Here is a 19016-nt window from a genome sequence, read left to right on the forward strand (position 1 = left end):
TATCACTGTTTACGCTGTTGTATCACTACACGAGGTCACCTCCTGTCACGCTGTTATACCTGGGCTGACCACAGCTGACTCCGCCCATGGCTCCACCTACCTGCCCAGGTATAAAGGTGGTCGACTGGCTGGTATTCCTCCTTGTTGGATCCGATCACCCACGAGGGTGGGCTCTGTTATTTAGCCAATAAAAACCTATAGTTACTTTCTTAACTCGTCGCTTTTCATTGGATGAATTGATAGGTATATCACCTTCACAGCCACTGACAGTGCTGTGATGGAAGTTGTCGTGAGGCTATATTCCAGGGGGCAGCACAACACTTTTACTGCCTCCTTAATGAAGCAGAGCTTTTGCAGGCAGTTTTCCTTCAAGATTACAAGGTCAGTGTGCCCCAGCCTGTGGGTATAGCTCCATGGGCAATGTTAGGCGGAGGTAATCAGCCTCTGGGCCAGCCTTTCATACTCCTCCTCATCCTCCAAATAATGCAAAACCCTGGTTAGACCACACCTGGAGTACTGTGAGCAGTTCTGGGCACCACACCTTAGGAAGGATATATTGGAGGGAGTGCAGCGTAGGTTTACCAGAATGATACCCGGACTTCAAGGGTTAGAACATAAGAACATAAGAACATAAGAAATAGGAGCAGGAGTAGGCCATACGGCCCCTCGGGCCTGCTCCGCCATTCAATAGGATCATGGCTGATCTGAATGTAGACTCACGTCCACTTCCCTGCCCTCTCCCCGTAACCCCTAATTCCCTTATCTGCTAGGAAAATGTCTATCTCCATTTTAAATTTATTTAATGTTGCAGCTTCCACAGCTCTCTGGGGTAGCAAATTCCATAGATTTACTACCCTCTGAGTGAAGAAGTTTCTCCTCATCTCAGTTTTGAAAGGGCAGCCCCTTATTCTAAGATTATGCCCCCTAGTTCTAATCTCACCCATCAGTGAAAACATCCTCACCGCATCCACCCAATCAAGCCCCCTCACAATCTTATATGTTTCGATAAGATCGCCTCTCATTCTTCTGAACTCCAATGAGTAGAGTCCCAACCTACTCAACCTTTCCTCATACGTCAACCCCCTCATCTCTGGAATCAACCGAGTGAACCTTCTCTGAACCGCCTCGAGAGCAAATATATCTTTTCTTAAATATGGAAACCAAAACTGCACGCAGTATTCCAGGTGTGGCCTCACCAATACCCTGTATAACTGCAGCAAGACTTCCCTGTTTTTATACTCCATCCCCCTTGCAATAAAAGCCAAGATTCCATTGGCCTTCCTGATCACCTGCTGCACCTGCATACTAACTTTTTGTGTTTCATGCACCAGGACCCCCAGATCCCTTTGTACTGTAGCATTTTGCAGTTTCTCTCCATTTAGATAATAACTTGCTCTTTGATTTTTTTCTGCCAAAGTGCATAACCTCACACTTTCCAACATTATATTGCATCTGCCAAATCTCTGCCCACTCACTTAGCCTGTCTATGTCCTTTTGCAGGTTTTTTATGTCCTCCTCACTCACTGCTTTCCCTCCCATCTTTGTATCGTCGGCAAACTTGGATATGTTGCACTCGGTCCCTTCCTCCAAAAATTACGAGGAGAGATTACACAAATTAGGGTTGTATTCCCTAGAATTTAGAAGTTTAAGGGGTGATCTGATCAAAGTTTTCAGGATATTAGGGGGATAGATAGAGTAGATAGAGAGAAACTATTTCCACTTGTTGGGGATTCTAGGATGAAGGGGCCTAATAGTCTAAAAATTAGAGCCAGACCTTTCAGGAGTGAAATTAGGAAACACTTCTACACACAGAGTGGTAGAAGTTTGGAACTCTCTTCCGCAAACAACAATTGATGCTCGATCAATTGTTAATTTTAAATCTGAGGTTGATAGCTATTTGTTAACCAAAGGTATTAAGGGACATGGGCCAAAGGCGGGTATATGGAGTTAGATCGCAGATCAGCCATGATCTCATTGAATGGCGGAACAGGCTTGAGAGGCTGAATGGCCTACTCCTGTTCCTATGTTCCTATATACAGAAAGTAAGTAATCCCCATTGGAATGCCCATTTTGTAAATTATAATTGTAACAACTGAAAACATGTCAGTTTAAACTCTCAGGCAAAATGTTCTTATAAAAGCTGATTTTAAAAAAAGCCAAAAAAAAGACCTATTACAAATCTGAAGGCGCCCGATGCTCTCCACCCAGAGTGCCAATTCATAAAATCTGCCCTATCAACTCACGACATTGCAATGTTGAAGTGAAGCTGTTGGTTGTTTTCATCGACAGCTCCTCAGGGACCTATATTACAGTGTAGAATGAGAGGAGATCTGGCAAGATCAATCTCTGCCTAATTTGCTGACACCACCCCTACCGACCATCGCGCCCCCGCCCCCCGCCCAGGCCCCCGCCCAGCCCTATCTGGGCCCGTTCTGCTCTGGTGCCATCAGCAATGGCGATTGGGAAAATTCTCCCATTGTGCGTGACAAGTGTGAGTGAGTTGGAAGCAGCGCACACCAGCTGCACTAAGCGCCTGTACCTACTCAATTTCTCTATACTTTAATAGCAGCCGTTAATGTCTTTCAACAAGTTTTTCTTCAGGTTTATAATGTAGTCTATGCGAATTGTTCTCCTTTCCCCGTTGGCCTCTTCTGGGTTGCCTGGCATCCCAGAATTCATTTAAAGAGATGCTTAAGGTTCAACTAAGAGCTGTACGCCTACAGAATGAACAGAATATATCTCAATACTAACAGTGAGCTACAAGCTAAAGGCCTGCGGTGTGCGTGGATCACAGGTCCTTAATGCTGGTGAAAGGACCGCTTTCATTTACCACCGTTGGCAGGGGGGTAATAGGCTCTATTTAAATGAGTGCAAAAAAAAATACTACTGCAGTGAATAAGTCAAGCTAAAATAAAAACAGAGCACAAGACAATAACTATGACTTAGAATATGCTGGATCTTTCAGTTTTAATACACAGAGGTTGAAAGCAAGCAAGGAGGTAGTAGGCGCATGCACAGGGAAAAAATGTAATTGGGTTTACATAAATAGCATATTCCATTGGTGAGCTTCCTTATCTCTGTTCATCAAGCTAGAATACTGATCAGCCCTCCACCTCTGTGTCAGGTTGCTAATATATCCCTCTCGGACAACAATAAGAGATAAGGAGAGAAACTCGGGAGACAGCCTCTAATTAATCCACTACTTCAAACATAATTATTTCATCCTGTGGGACCCACCCAAAGAAGAAAAAAAAACAGAAGCACTATTTAAAACACGCATTGGTGAGCATATTTCACATGTGGAGTAAAAGAGAACTTTAACACTGCGTCTTCATCGCGTATTTAAACAGTGATGAATGCAGAGAGAATTAGATCAAAAGAAAATATCCCTTTTAGGACTGAATTTGCTATTTTAAGCTTCACGGTGCTAAATCTAAAATCTATCACAATGGAATTCTGTGAATATGTTCTTGTTCAGTATCCATCCATTAACTGTCAAACTCGAAACGTTGAAAAGACCTGGGGTCAGACATTCGTCTGGTTCGCGCCTCCCGTTAGCATCTCCAGGGGGTGATAACCACTTACCGCCCGGGAGCGGCCAGAATATCGCCTCCCGTTAAATTCGGCGGGAGGTTTGCGGCGGCAGTATGGCGTTGCGCCTCGATCTCCTTTGCCCGGAGATTGTGATATCATTGCCGTGCGCATCGTCCCGGTAGCGCCCCGGACCCGAACTTTGGTTCTGCCCCCTGCAGTATCGCCAGGCAGCTGCAGGAGGCGCTCATCGGGAGGCCGGGCGCTTCGGGGGCGATACTTAAGGGCGAGGTGGCCGAGGTAGGAAAAAAAATACTGAAATGCTCGTTCTCTGTTTTGTTTGCTTTATTCCCCAGCGCTTGATCAGCCCGGCACTCTGCTGCAGTGCATCGGGCTGATCGGACCAGATCGCAGATCTGTCGGGGATGAGGTAAGTTTTCCCCTTGCAGACCCTGCAGCGATGGCCCTTCCCTTTAAGGGAGGGAAGGAGCCTTCCAACGTGGCAGCGCTGCACGGCCCAGTGTGCTCACCTACCGCCCCACCTGCTGCCTGTTGTGCTCCAGGAAGGAGGAGGAGCGCTTGATTTAGCGCTCCATTTCCTTTCTGGAACGCAAAACCGAATTTTTTCAAAGTTGAAAAACAGGGCCTGGCGCTAATTTTTTCAACTTTTAAAAGTTGGCTCCCCAAACGGGGCGATACCGAATTTCTCCCCCCTGATCTTTTTGCTGCAAAATTATAAAGGTGACGATAAAGAGCACCCGCCCACTCTTGCCATGAATGCGGCCCACATGTGGTTAAACAAATGACTTTCAAGTGACTGTTAACACGTTACCGAACCACATAGGATTACATCGGATATACGGCATAGAAACAGACCATTCGGCCCAACCAGTCCCTGCTGGCGTTTATGCTCCACTCGAGCCTCCTCCCGTCTTTCCTTATCTAAATCTAGCTGCGTAACCCTCTATTCCCTTCTCCCGCATATGCTTATCTAGCCTTCCCTTAAATGCATCTATACTATTCACTTCAACCACTCCCTGTGGTAGCGAGTTCCACATTCTCACCACTCTCTGGGTAAAGAAGTTTCTTCTGAATTCCCTATTTGATTTCTTGGCCTCGAGTTTTGCTCTTCCCCACAAGTGGAAACACTCTCTCAGGCTGGAATTTTCTTGCATCCGTACAAGCGGGATTGGAGGCGGGTCAGGAGCGACAGTTGAAATAACTTGGAGCGGGTCAGAAACCCTCCGTTATCCCGCGTCCACGCGCCTTTCACTGGGGCATGTTTGCCAGCACAGCCGTGACCCGAATGGCAGAGGCGGTCGAGCTAAATTAGATCATTATTAGGTACTCGTCAGACCTTTAAGCATCTTTTTACCGTACCTATCCAATTTCACTGGATGGCCACGGGAATCACGCAGCTCAGGAACCATGTCTGTGAACCTGAGGCGAACGTTCAGTGGCCACTGATGGAACTCATTAGTGCACAGCATGGAAAGCACAATAAATACTCCCACCTGACACCTGGTTACTTTCCTAAGGCAGATGCTGTTGCTGAGTGCATTGTCACCACAGATTTAGCTTTCTAGAGGTTGCAAATGGGATCCACTGTCACCTCATTGGTAGAACCTATCACACCATTGACAGATTGCTTCTGCCATCTATTACATCAGCATGGGTGCCATTTATACTGTCTCAGCTTGTCCTCAGAATCGGACCACGATGAGCCCCAACACCAGCAGCACCAACAACAACACCTGCAATCTTCTCCTCAACCACCTGATGCTGCACACGACAGAAGGCACCAGCGCAGGGCTGCACCCGCTGGAGGCGATACCCCCAACACAGGGTTTACAGGCACAGGATGAGCTTCCTCAACATGACTGAGCAGCAGTGTCAAAGGAGGCTCAGGCTCTCACGCCAGGTCATCGCAGACATTTGCAGACTGCTGGAGCAACACCTGCAGCCCAGAGGAGTGGGTGGACACGCCCTACCAGTGGCTGTCAAAGTCACCAGTGCCCTCAACTTCTTCACCTCAGGCTCCTTCCAGGGATCTGCAGCAGACATTTGCAGCATCTTGCAGTCGGCCGCCCACAGATGCATCACATGGGTCACCGATGCCATGTTTCACAAATCAGCCAATGATATCAACTTTGCCACTGATGAAGCCAGTGTTATTGAGTGGGTGTTCGGCTTTGCCGCTCTGGCTGGCTTCCCATGGGTGCAGGGCGTCATCGACTGCACACATGTGGCCATCAGGGAACTCCATCATCACCCAGGAGTCTATGTAAACTGCCAGGGCTTCCACTCCCTCAATGTGCAGCTGGTCTGCAACCATAGGAAGATCATCATGCATGTGTGCGCCAAATTCCCTGGAAGCTGCCATGACTCATTCGTTCTTCGCTAGTCCACCCTCCCTCAGCTCTTCAGACCTCCAAACGATCTTTCCGGCTGGCTGCTTGGAGACAAGGGCTATCCACTGAAGACGTGGCTCATGACACCCTTGAGGAGGCCAAGTACTGAGGCCCAGGAGAGATATAATGAAAGCCACATTTTGACCAGATGTATCATAGAGCAGACAATAGGCATGCTGAAGATGAGCTTCAGATGCCTTGACAGATCTGGAGGAGCCCTTCAGTACGCACCAGCCAGGGTCTCCAGAATCGTCGAGGTCTGCTGCGCGCTGCACAACATCGCGCAGCAGCGAGGATTAATGCTGCATGAGGAGCAAGGAACTGAGTGCACTGCCTCTTCAGAGGAGGAGGCGCAGGAGCATCAGCTGGAAGACAAGGAGGAGGAGGAGCAGGAGCATCAGCTGGAAGACAAGGAGGAGGAGGAGCAGGAGGAACCTGTGGCCCAGATCCCACCAGCACCTGAGCACATTGCTGCCCGGGAGGCCAGGGGTGGCCTCATCATGTCCAGGTTTACTTAACTTCAGGCTTTCACCCTTATGGTTGCCACATGATGCGCCAGGTTGGCACACCAACCCACAGCAACACCATAAAGCATCCATGCAATGACCAAACCATTCCTTTCACACTGACCACCATTGCTGGAGGTAGCGTTATGTCTCACCATTCACTCCAACTTAATAAGCCACTTCCAAAGTTGCAGACAAAATTGGCCATAACCAGAAAGTGGTGAAAATAAATATTTTTATCTGTGACATCACAGTAACGGAAACGTTACACAAACCGTTATTAAAACACCCACGTGCTTACCCTTGTGCATCTACTTGTGTTTCATTTTTCTCTTACAACAACAACAACAACTTGTATTTATATCGTGACTTTAACATAGTAAAACGTCCCAAGGCACTGCACTGGAGTATTTTAAGACAAAAGAAAATTGACACCGATCCACATAAGGAGAAATTAGGGCAGGTGACCAAAAGCTTGGTCAAAGAGGTAGGTTTTAAGGAGCGTCTTAAAGGAGGAAAGAGAGGTAGCGAGGCGGAGAGGTTTAGGCAGGGAATTCCAGAGCTTAGGGCCTAGGCAACAGAAGGCACGGCCACCAAAGATTGAGTGATTATAATCAGGGATCCTCAAGAGGGCAGAATTAGAGGAGCGCAGATATCTCGGGGGGTTGTGAGGCTGAAGGAGATTAGAGATAGGAAGGGTGCTTCTGTGAAGTGCTACACTTGTGGCTTCAGCAGAGGTAGAGGCAGCCTGCTCACTTCCCTGCTGCGACTGCATAGACACTTTTGGCGGATGACCTCTGGGTCTTGGAGCCTGTGATTGCCCCGCAAAACTGCTCTTCCTGCGACTGTGCAGGGGCAGACTCGGCCATCGCAATCCCAGGAGGCACCTGGGGCTCTGACTGAGGGGGGAGGCAATGGGGGAGAAGTATGAGCCCTTTGAGAGGAGCCCCAACTTCCATTTCCCCTCTCACCAGCATCCCACTCATGAGCCATCCGCATTTCCCTGCTAGCAAGGAGCTGGAGAGCACCTTGCTGCACAGCAGTGGGGCCATGAGGACCCAAGTCTACATTGACATCCCTCCTAGAGAGGAGGTCTATGAGCCTCTGCCATCTATTCTCCATAGCTAGTCATCTATTCTCCATGGAGACCATGTGCTCCTGTGAGTGGTGCATTACCGGTTCCATGTAGGTGGCCATCCTTTCCATGGAAGAGCCTACAGTTGTCATTGCCTGCAACGCGGTGATGCCCATGTTGGAGATGGTCTCCTGCATTCTCTGCACATTTGCAGACATCGCGGTCACAAAACCTGTCAAAGCCTCCTGCACTTCTTCCGGCACCTCCAGGATCGCCCTCTTTCTGGATGGCTCCCAAGGCTCAGTGTCTGCATGCAGTTGAACAAAGCTGGGAGTGGGGGGACTCTTGATGGTGAGTAAAGCGATGAGTTAGATACGTCACATCAAGAATGGGTAACGATACCATTATGCAAATGATGAACATTCACTGGCTGCTGACATCAGTCCCCATATGAGTGACTGATGTATGCCATGTGGCTGTATGAGATGTACTTCTGTCACCAGGTTGCTGAGTTGTCCCCCTCTCTCCGTCTCCCACCTCTAGATGCTTTGCGATTCCTGATACCTCCAGGGCGACCTCCTCTGCTGCAGTTAAGGTGGCCAATGATGGAGGGCCACCTCCGGTTCTCTCCCTCTCCCTCTTATTGTGGGCTCTCTTCTCCTGCAAGGAGAGAAAGAAGAGAAGTTTGAGTGAGAATGATGGAATGAGTGTAAGGAATGGATGGGTTACAACTTTAGAGGGTAATTATGAGGGAGTGGGTGAAAATGCCAAATGGCCTCCTTGTGTGTTGTTAGTTGGTATGATTGCATTAGGATGAGAGTGAGTGTGAGGGGTGGCTGGTCAGACGGGGATGTGATAATGTAGATAGAGAGAGAGGGATGGGTGGACGTGCAAGGTATGTAGGAGTGAGGAATGAGGTGCAGGCGTGAGGCTAGGAAGGCAGAGTGATGGGGATGTGATGAGAGGCACAGCAGGATGAAGTTGAGTGTGGCTTTGCACTCACCTTTCCTGACCTAATGAGATCATTGAAGCACTTCTGGCACTGCACCCAGGTCCTGCTGACCACATCACTGCTGATTTGGAGCCAGGCTCGGTTGGTCTACTGGGGAGGTCTCTTCCGCCCATCAGGAGGGAAGAGGACCTCCCTGCGTGCTCTCACTCCCTCCACAAACATATGGAGGGAGTCATCTGAGAACCTGGGTGCTGCCCTCTGCCTCTGTGCAGTCATGTTTCCAAGGCTTAGCAACACTCAAACGCTCCAGTACAGTGCCTGCACAATCCTAGATGATCCTTCAAATGCAATGTGGCCATGGCTCCTTTAAATATCCCAACTGAAAACGTGTCATCGATGACGTCATCAGACACGCACCATTTAATAGGGCCAGGTAACGTGCAGGGCTGCCTTAATAGGCACCATTGAGGGAAAATCAATCTCATGAGCGGAATGAAATGAGGAACAGTGTCGCGACCTGCCACGCCGACCACCTGCACCTGAACTGCCCAGGTACAGAATATTCCGGCATCTGGATTTGGGGGTAATATACTAGCATGGATTGAGAATTGATTAACAGACAGAAAACAAAGAGTAGGGATAAACAGGTCTTTTTCAGGATGGCAGGCTGTGACTAGTGGGGTTCCGAAAGGATCGGTGCATGGGCCCCAGCTATTCACAATCTATATCAATGATTTGGATGAGGGGACTAAATGTAACATTTCCAAATTTGCTGATGACACAAAGCTAGGTGGCAGTGTCAGTTGCAAAGAGGATGTGAAGAAACTTCAAGGGGATCTCGACAGGCTCAGTGAGTGGGCGAGAACATGGCAGATGGATTATAATGTGGATAAATGTGAAGTTATCCACTTTGGTAGAAAAAACAGAAAGGCAGAGTATTTCCTAAATGGTGAAAGATTGGGGAATGCAGATGCTCAAAGGGACCTGGGTGTCCTTGTACATGAGTCACTGAAAGTGAATGTGCAGTTGCAGCAAGCCATTAGGAAGGCAAATTGCTGGCCTTCATTACAAGAGGATTTGAGTACAGGAGTAAAGAAGTCTTACTCCAATTATATAGGGCCTTGGTGAGGCCACACCTGGAGTACTGTGTACAATTTTGGTGTCCTTACCTAAGGAAGGATATACTTGCCATAGAGGGAGTGCAACGAAGGTTCATGAGATTGATTCCTGGGATGGCGGGACTGTCATATGAGAAGAGATTGAGTAAACTAGGCCTGTATTTTCTTGAATTCAGAAGAATGAGAGGGGATCTCATTGAAGCATACAAAATTATTACAGGGCTTGATAGGGTGGATGCTGGGGGAATGTTTCCCTTGGCTGGGGAGTCTAGAACCAGGGGCCACAGCCTCAGGATAAAGGGTAGGCCATTCAGGACTGAGATGAGAAGATATTTCTTCACACAGAGGGTGGTGAACCTTTGGAATTCTCTACCCCAGAGGGCTGTGGAGGCTCAGTCATTGGGCATATTCAAAACAGAGGTCGATAGATTTCTGACTAGTAAGGGCATCAAGGGATATGGCGATAGGGCCGGTGAATGGAGTTGAGGCAGAAGATCAGCCATGATCTCATTGAATGGCGGAGCAGGCTCGAGGGGCCAAATGACCTACTCCTGCTCCTATTTCTTATGTTCTTATGTATGGTGGTGTAGTGGTTATGTTACTGGACTAGTAATTCAGACCTAATAATCCAGAAAACAAGAGATCCAATCACACCATTAGAAATTTAATTCAGTTTTAAAAATATGGAAATAAAAATCTGGTATTAGTAAAAGTGACCATGAAGCTGCTGGATTGTCATAAAAACTCAACTGGTTCCTAAGGAATGAAACCTAGTGTCCATTCGTGGTCTGGCCTACATGTGACTGCAGTCCCACACACTTGACACTGAACTGCCCTCTGAAGTGGTCATTCAGTTGTATCAAAACAGGGCAACTAAGGACGGGCAGTAAATGCTGACCTTACCAACAACACCCACACCCTGAGAATGAATATATATGTAAAGAACTAGACTTGCTGAAGAAGTAGGTGTATTGCTGTGCCCATTTACCTGTTTGTTATTTTACTCAAAAGATCATCATTAAGTTCTGTGCTTATCGTCTGAGAACAGTCAAGGCACTTAGAGATTTAAAACAATATTAACCGCAGTTGAATTGTTTGTTTATGTGAAATGGTAACCATAGTGATATATAAGGTATCAAATCCAAGTGCTTTATTGACCTTTTCCCAATACAGGGTGAGGCCCCAAGTACAGGCTTCACTAAGGCTTGTTTAATATGGATGAGAATCTCCCACTAATGCCTTTGCTTGGTGGTCATGATAGATCTTTTCCCTGGGTACTCCCATGTTGACTTTTGGCCCTCTGTACTCTGAAGTTTTACACCAGTCTCCATGGAATGACCTGGAGATAAACACTTCCCTACAGGAAGGAGGGTGAGTTACTCCCAAAACTGCTCGTCTTCACCTCCTAGTGGCTAGCTCAGGAATAGCACGGGAGGAAACCTGGGAACAGGTCACCTTCCAGCCATTCTGAGGAAATGCCTGGAAAGACTCAAAGTACTTCAAACTTACAAAGTATTTACAGCGCAGAAACAGGCCATTCAGCCCAACAGGTCCATGCCAGTGTTTATGCTCCACACTAGTCTCCTCCTTCCTCATCTAACCCCATCAACATATCCTTCTATTCTTTTCTCCTTCATGTGCTTATCCAGCTTCCCCCTGAATGAATCTATTCTATTCACCTCAAATACAGTTCTACATTCTAACCACCCTCTGGGTAAAGAAGTTTCTCCTGCATTCATTATTGTATTTATTAGTCACTACCTTATATTTATGGTCCCTTATTCTGGTCTCACCCACAAGTAGAACCATCTTCTCTACGTCTACCCTATCAAACCCTTTCAAAATCTTGAAGACCTCTATCAGGCCACCCCTCAGTCTACTCTTTTCTAGAGAAAAGAGCCCCAGCCTGTTTAATCTTTCCTGAAAGGTATAACTTCTCAGTTCTGGTAACTTCCTTGTAAATCTTTTTTGCACCTTCTCTGGTGCACAGGAAGAAAAATTAATAAAATTAAAATATTGGTAAGGAATGGGATATACATAATAATAATAATGCTTACATTTATATCGCATCTTGTTACATTGAAACTTCATAAAGTACTTCATACAATGAATTAAAGATGAAGAAAGAAAGAAAGGAAGAAAGAAAGAAGAAAAAAGAAAGAAAGACTTGCATTTATATAGCATTTATATATTCCTTTGAAGCGCAGTGACTTTTGTTATGTTGGAAAATGCTTTGTTTCACAAATAGTAATGTGTTCAATGATCCATTAATCTGTATTTATGAGACATTAGTTGAGAAAGGGATGCTGGCCAAGGCACTAAGTTCCTGCTTTTTTTCTGAATAATTCCATCTGATTTTTAATGGCCACCCAAACCACCAGAATAGGCAGACAACACTTTGGTTTTGCATCTGATCTGAAGGACGACATCTCAACTCACATCTCCTCAGCCCTGTACTTGGAGAGTTATCTTTAATTTATGAGTTTAGACCCTGGTGTGGGGGTTCAAACACGCAACCCTCTGACCCAGAAATGAGAGTGATCTGACTGAGCCAGACTGATATACAGCACAAATATACAAAATAGCCAAAAGCCTGATGTGGCTTGTTTTGACAACAACGGCTACGGGCAGCATTCCCGCTAAGCTGTGAGGCCGCGCGGCTGTCTGGAGGTCCCGCGCGGGGTGCTCTCCGGCCTTTTGATGCTAGAAAATTTGAATGAGCCTGTTAAAGGGACCCCGCATCAAAAAAAATTACAGGGAACATTGGCTACGGGAGAGGGTTAACAGGTTCAGTCTAAATGTGAAATCATAAAACAAACACAAACTTCAAGTAGAACTCCCCATCCGCCAGATGACAGTGCTGTTCCAAGCAAGGATTGGTACACTGATTGTAACTTATCCCTTTAAGGGAGAAATTCTTGCTTTTTAAATTTCGATTGGGATTTTTTCCAAAACTAGAAGCAGCAGCTTTCTACTTACTCCAACAGCTGTACCGAGTAGGACCTACCTTGCACATTCCTTTTTGTCTTTTTGACTGCACAGAAGTCAGTGAAGAATATGATTTATGACAAGAACTACAAGGTCATTTCTGGCACTCCTGCCTTTGATGAACACGGTCTGAACACTCCCTTCCCCGTCACCTTCCCGGTAATTCCCTTTAGATTTTTTGGTGTTAGTTGGCTGCGGCCGAGCACAAGGTACTGGGGTCTCTAACCCAGAGATCTGTGAGTTTGACTCCCCTACCTTGCCCTTTTTCAATGAGGACTTTCCAACTCACCCTCTTTTCTGAGCACTCGCCCACATTGTTTTAACATTCACGCACCTGGCTCATTGCTCAGTTTACTGGTATATTTTGTATCAAACAGAACAAATGGATAATTTGTGACAATCCAAAGCTTCTGGGGCCGAACGCAGCCCTTGAATCCCCGGTATATTTGGCTACGTCTTGCACCTTTGGCATTCACCTGGGTCTTCACGCTCATAAATTTCCCTGTGATTGGAAATTTTTTGTTTGTCAGCCATTGGCTGATCTGCTCGTTTGGAGATCTGCAGTGGCATGCAACACCTAAAATAATAAATGATTTCGAAAAAATTAAAAACATAAGGCTTTAATGTTATGCACAATAAATCTTAAGTATGTAACAGACAAAGGCTTTCAAAATGGCTGAGAGGTATTTTAAATTGAACGTGTGCAAGTATGCACTGATTACCCTCCCATTAACCTCAGGGAATAGTTCTGCATAAGTGCTAATGGACTGGTTACAGCTGCTAATAACTCAAACCCTGAGGTTCTGAATGGGGTAATTGCAGAACCAATGGGGTAGACTTTCAACTTGCCGCCCAGGCGAAAAACTGGTGATGCAAATCAGCCGCCTGTTATAGAAACAATCCGTCCAACACCTGGGCGGCTAGTGGAAAATCAACCCTGTCGTTAAACAGTTGTGGGAGACAGCTACCTTGGGAGTAAGGAGCCTCCTATAAAACGCTCTGCATTGTACTTGGCTCTAGAAAGAATGACCTTGCATTTATATAGCTCCTTCCACGACCACAGGATGTCTTTACAGCCAATGAAGCACTTTTGAAGTGTAGTCACTGTTGTAATATAGCAAACGCAGCAGTCAATTTTCACACAGCAAGCTCCCCCAAACAACGAGGTGATCAAAGATGAGGTCATCTGCTTCAGTGATGTTGGTTGAGGGATAAACATTGGCCAGGACACTGGGGGATTTCCCCTGCTCTTCTTCGAAATAGCGCCTCCTCCGAGGGGATACAGGGCCTAGGTTTTTTTTTTAATCGCTTATGGGATCTGGGCATTGCTGGCAAGGCCAGCATTTATTGCCCATCCCTAGTTGCCCTTGAGAAGGTGGTGGTGAGCCACCTTCTTGAACTGCTGCAGTCCGTGTGGTGAAGGTACTCCCACAGTGCTGTTAGGTAGGGCGTTTGATCCAGCGACGATGAAGGATAGGCGATATAGCTGTAAGTCAGGATGATGTGAGACTTGGAGGGGAACTTGGAGGTGGTGGTGTTCCCGTGCGCCTGCTGCCCTTGCCCTTCTAGGTGGAAGAGGTTGCGGTTTGGGAGGTGTTGCTGAAGAAGCCTTGGTGAGTTGCTGCAGTGCATCTTATAGATGGTACACACTGCAGCCACGGTACGCCGGTGGTGGAGGGTGTGAATGTTTAAGGTGGTGGATGGGGTGCCAATCAAACAGGTTGCTTTGTCCTGGATGGTGTTGAACTTCTTGAGTGTTTTTGGAGCTACACTCATCCAGGCAAGTGGAGAGTATTCCATCACACTCCTTACTTGTGCCTTGTAGATGGTGGAATGGCTTTGGGGTGTCAGGAAGTGAGACACTCGCCCTAGAATATCTGGCCTCTGACCTGCTCTTATTGCCACAGTATTTATGTGGCTGGTCCAGTTAAGTTTCTGGTCAATGGTGATCCCCAGGATGTTGATGGTGGGGGATTCGGCGATGGTAATGCCATTGAATGTCAAGGGGAGATGGTTAGACTCTCGCTTGTTGGAGATAGTCATTGCCTGGCACTTCTGTGGCGGGAATGTTACCTGCCACTTCTCAGCCCAAGCCTGAACGTCATCCAGGTCCTGTTGCATGCGGGCACAAACTGCTTCTTTATCTGAGGAGTTGTGAATGGTGCTAAACACTGTGCAGTCATCACTGAACATTCCCATTTCTGACCTTATGTTGGAGGGAAGGTCATTGATGAAGCAACTGAAGATGGTTGGGCCTTGGACACTGCCCTGAGGAACTCCTGCAGCGATGTCCTGGGCTGTGATGACTGACCTTCAACCACCACAACCACAGCGTCTTATCCAAAAGACAGCACCTCTGACAGTGCAGCACTCCCTCAGTACTGCACTGCAGTGTCAGCCTAGATTTTGTGCTTGAGTCTCTGTTGTGGGGCTATGAATCCACAACCTTCTGACTCAGAAGCGGGAGTGCTACCCACAGAGCCATGGCTGACAGACATTACAACAACACTTGCATTCATGTAACACCTTTAGCGCTATATACATCCCAAGGTGCTTCAGAGATAGGCATAATGAAAACAGACAGCAAGACACTAAGACGGGTGACTGAAGCTGGGTAGAATAAATGGATTTTGAAGAGGTTATTAAAGGTGGATTAGAGAGAAATACAAAGACAAAGAAATTTGGGGAGAAAATTCCAAAAGTAGGCCTGCCCTGAAGTGGTTGAAAGTTTAGCTGCAAATGCAGGGATGTAGGAGGGTGATACAAAGGAGGCCAAAGTCAGAAGAGGCTGAGGGGAGACTTAATTGAGGTGCATAAAATTATGATGGGCCTAGATAGAATGGATAGGAAGGACCTATTTCCCTTAGCAGGGAAGTCCAAGGAACAGAGGGACCTTGGAGTATATGTCCACAGATCGCTGAAGGCTGGAATTTAAATTTGCAAATCAAAGCAATGGGTCTTGTTCTGACCAGTCAATGTCAATCCAGTCCTTGCCTGACATCCACTCATATGCACATTTAACCAGTGGACAGTGATCAGGAGTGGGAATCCTGGCCGAGGATATATGATGTCCTACAACTGCCCCTGCTGAGATCAGCCATCTTAGCTTGTATGAAAGGTTGAATCTTGGTTGCCTATGGTCTCTACGGTAATGTACTGAGCCATCGGAGAACTTCAAAAGTTTTTATCGAATTCACACTGGCACTTGGTGGAAGCTGCGCATCAAGGGAAACGATTAATGGCGGCTACACACTTCAGCAGAGAAACGCTCGGCTCCTGATGCTCCAAGTATGTGCACAAGCTTCAAATGTCATTACATTGAATAGCAATATAATCCCAACAATGAAAGTTGTTTCTGTTTCTAAACTCACACTTTGTAGACCTGCACACATCTGTTCTGAGGGAATCTGGTCTTCATCGCGAACTGCCACATTCAATATGCTTGAGAAGAAAAGAACTTCTTCAAGGCCAGTTTGATCTTTAATGCTACTGAAAGTAGAATGCCACTGTATAGGACCAGGAGTAGGCCCCTTTCAGCCCACTGGAAGCTGCTCCGCCATTTTGTTAAACCACGGTACATCTACGGGGTGAAAGTTCCTTTAGGCCCGCTATCGAGCCTGAAGTAAGCAACTTGCGCTCAGAGCACGCCGCAACCAGAAGACCCAATGCCGGCCCGGAATTGGGCCTCAGCAGGCCACATTAACATTATTCGGGGGAGCTGCCAGGGCCTGTTGCAATTCCACAGGCAGCTCACCCATTTTAAGAAGATAAATATTGGGACGCTTGCCATGTCGATAGTGCCCTGAGATTAAGTACCAGGGTGGTGGGGGTGGGGGGGGGAGCGGTGTGGAACGGCCATATGGCGGGGCGATCGGGAACACTGTGCAATCGGGGCAACACTCCTGCTCCTCCTGCATCCATTCATCCGTGTAAAATTCTCCAGATGGAACCTAAAACAGGCACCAGGCCCCTCGTCCACCTATGTAAGGGGCCTGACGCCTGTGTTAGCTAGCCGCCAGGGATGCCTGAAATGTGAGGTCGTAGAATCAAAAAACAGAATGGCCCTGAAATTCGACACCTTAGCGCCAGCTGTTAAAGCTGGTTTCGGCAAAAAAAAAATGGCAGCCGTCTCGCTTCCGTCCATTTCCGGCGCGGCCAGCCGCGGTCATCATTTGGGGCAGGTTGACAGCGTGGCCGGTGCCTGTGTTCACTAGAAAAATGGTAATGAGGCAGATCGTGACGTCAATCAGCGTGCACACACAACCTGCTATTTTGAATGTCGCCGCTCGAATGCACACCCTCTCCAAAGCACGCCTAGCTGAACGTGCGTTCAGCTACACGACGGACACCCACCCCCCGCCACAAGCTCCACTTAAAGGGACACACACAGTTTCCATATTTTTGCTTTTGGACTTCTTTTTTACATTTTATTTGATTAGTGGCTTGGTGTAAGACATTTAAGAAGTTGTTAAAATGTGCAAGGAGTGCAGGGAGTGCTGCTGGATGGCTGCAAGGCTTTGGCTCTTAGAGGAAGGCCTCTGAGAATGCCACTTGCTCCCAGTCCTGGGGCTCTAGTTGCAGTCCTCCTTGGGCTGCAGCATCACATGGAAATGGAGCAGAGGCAGCAAAGGGGACAAGCTGCTCACAGAGGGAGGAGGAGGAGGAGGAAGAGGATATGTAGCAAGAGGAAGAAGCAGAAGAGGAAGAAGTAGAAGAGGAGGAAGCGGTTTGCATCACTTTTACCTGCAAGAGAGAGGGAAGCGTGTCAGTGAGTGTGGTGTAATGTGTGGGTTATGTGGCTGTCATGGTTGAATAACTGACAGTGTGTTCAAGCTGTGAGATATGGGTGTGAGGCTTGCAGCAGTGGTAAGTGTGTGAGGGTGAGGTGAAGCAATGAAAGTGAGGTGTGCCTCGTTTTTGGTAGAGATTATTGGTAAGTGAGAGATGGAGGGGGTCATGCATTGAGCAGTGTGTGAGGCGAATGGTGCAGTTGGTGGGAGATGGCTTTTGAAGATGCATTTATTGACCTTGACCAGTTGTCTGAGGTCATTAAACTTCTTTGGGCCCTGGAGCCACATCCTGGGGGTGAAACCATCGACAGTGACTGCCTTAGCAATCTGGTCCCACATCCTTCTTTCTGGAGGGTCTCTTGGCCCCCTGTGGGTAGAGGATCTCCCTTCAAGTGTTCACCCCCCCTGCACAAAGACCTTGAGTGCTGCATCCAAGATCCTGGTGCCTTTCCCTGGCCTGTTGAGTCATTTGGTTTTGTGCTGAAGCAGTTTTAACCTTTTTCATCACCAGAAGGCAGCTCACCTTTAAGAGGTGCAGACTGCCTTTAAGAGACTCAGGCTAGCTTTAAGCTAGCCTCACGCGAACATTTCGAACTTCGGCCCCCTGCTGAGCACACAGCCTGTCAGCAGCGTGTTCAGTGCTGGGCTGTGCACTGCAATCATGTAAAGTTGCAGGCAGCACAAATTTTATGTGCTGCCTGAACTCCTTTCAATGAGCATGGGCAGAATGTGCATCATGATCCCCGCACCCATTTTTGAGCTTAATCAAATTTCATCCCCAAAGGGTCTTATTATTACAGTCTCTGGACTACATTATTTTTTAACTAGTTATTGGGCAATAAAAGCATACTCCTGGTTATAGGGAAGTGGGGACGTGGGCTCCACTTATGAGAGTGAACAGATCTAAGGGACATGAGATCCACTTATGGGAGTGAACCAATCATAGGGGACGTGGGGTCCACTTATGGGAGTGAACCGATCATAGGGGACGTGGGGTCCACTTATGGGAGTGAACCGATCATAGGGGACATGGGGTCCACTTATGGGAGTGAACCGATCATAGGGGACATGGGGCCCACTTATGGGAGTGAACCGATCATAGGGGACGTGGGGTCCACTTATGGGAGTGAACCGATCATAGGGGACGTGGGGTCCACTTATGGGAGTGAACCGATCATAGGGGACATGGGGCCCACTTATGGGAGTGAACGGCAATACTGAACCTAAGAGAAATATATTATGCAGACCCAAAACTTGTAACAGCACAGAATTAGTTTACTGGAATACTGGAGGCGAAAACCCTAGAATTATTCACAAAAAGATTTGGTGGAGCAAGGAGAGAAGTCCAGATGTTTCTGGATGAATGAAGTAAGAAGGGCCAAATAGCATTCCTCATCCATAGCTATCTTGTGGATGGGCTATGAATGATTGTTTAGTGCACCCAAGAATAGACAGGGGGCCATAATTTTCAGCCCCTACGGGTGCATACGAGGTGCATATGTGCCCGTAAGGGCTGTGCAAGTTCCGGGTTTAGGCATGAGCTTAAGAGTTTTAAAAAACAGAAAAATAAAATGTTATCAATAATTTATACATTTAAAAAATTGTTAATTAAAGTAAGTTTATTTTTAGCCCTTTAAAACATGTA

Source organism: Somniosus microcephalus, chromosome 12 (genome assembly GCF_052327205.1).
Source record: "Somniosus microcephalus isolate GS21.2 chromosome 12, FLI_Smic_1.0, whole genome shotgun sequence".
Lineage (NCBI taxonomy): Eukaryota > Metazoa > Chordata > Chondrichthyes > Squaliformes > Somniosidae > Somniosus > Somniosus microcephalus.